Source organism: Palaemon carinicauda, chromosome 30 (genome assembly GCF_036898095.1).
Source record: "Palaemon carinicauda isolate YSFRI2023 chromosome 30, ASM3689809v2, whole genome shotgun sequence".
Lineage (NCBI taxonomy): Eukaryota > Metazoa > Arthropoda > Malacostraca > Decapoda > Palaemonidae > Palaemon > Palaemon carinicauda.
This window is the reverse complement of record NC_090754.1, coordinates 45,683,472-45,684,903: the sequence shown is the minus strand read 5'-3', so window position 1 is coordinate 45,684,903 and position 1,432 is coordinate 45,683,472.

Sequence of the window (1,432 nt, the reverse complement as noted above, 5' to 3'; positions counted from 1 at the left end):
AAGGATGGTCGGCACAGAGGCACTTTATGCCACAGGAATACAAATGCTTCAAGATTGCAATTGGCGTGATTTGCTAACCTTTCATTAATATATGGTAAAGTTAACTGTTTACAATTGTATAGATAATAGTTTATTTTTTTCGTTAGGCAGTAAAAAGTCAACTTTTGACGTGGGAAGGAGTGTTTTGCCCTGTACTTTGCAAGTTGACTACCGGTTGCACGTTCCCAGTACTAACGGGAAATCTGGTCCATTTTCCAAGGGAAATGTTTAAGCTTGTATATTCACGATCATATATGTATACACACACACACACACACACACACACATATATATATATATATATATATATATATATATATATATATATATATATATATATATATATATATGTATATATATATATATATATATATATATATATATATATATATATATATATATATATATGTATATATATATATATATATATATATATATATATATATATATATATATACACACACACACACACACACATATATATATATATATATATATATATATATATATATATATATATATATATATATATATATATATATATATATATATATGTATATATATATATATATATATATATATATATATATATATATATATATATATATATATATATATATATATATATGTGTGTGTGTGTGTGTGTGTAAATATATATATATATATATATAGCCTATATATATATATATATATATATATATATATACATATATATATATATATATATATATTCTATGCAGGTGTGTGCGCACACAAGTAAATTAGTTACACTATTTTAAGAATTGATTTCTATTGAAAACCATTACTTCTCATTTGTTTTTATAGCAAACGAAATACTATTTTCCACGGCTTTAAGATAAACTAGTACAATATGCATTCATGATTATGCATGATCGATTTAATAGCTTATTATCGCTTGTGTGTCTGTGAAGGAAAGTAGGCCTACCCTAAGTATAATAATTGTTTATCATTTACGGAATTTTACATGTATTGGGCCAAGTTGCATTTTAAATTGACGAAGAATATACTTCATTTAGAGACTTTTCAAAAGTTTTGTATGAACAGTTCATGGTTATTTGGGGATGGTGTGTGTTAAGGCACTCGGGGGCGTAGGATGAAATGAAAGGTAAAAGGATTGTAAATGAAATACTTACTTTTTACTTACTTTTAGGGGTTTATTTCTCGCCCTCCACCAAACACTAAAGGTCTGTTCAGGCGGGCCTTGGTGTGTGAAAAAATAATTTCTTTCCAGTAAAAAGTAAGTACTGTTAGAATCAGCATAAACTAAGCCTGTCCAGCCTGATCGAGATACCAAAGGTGTCAATAATCCGTAGGACTACCTCCAAGCTGTAAGAGGAGAGCGCTGTTTTTTGTACCATAAAAGCGGAACTAT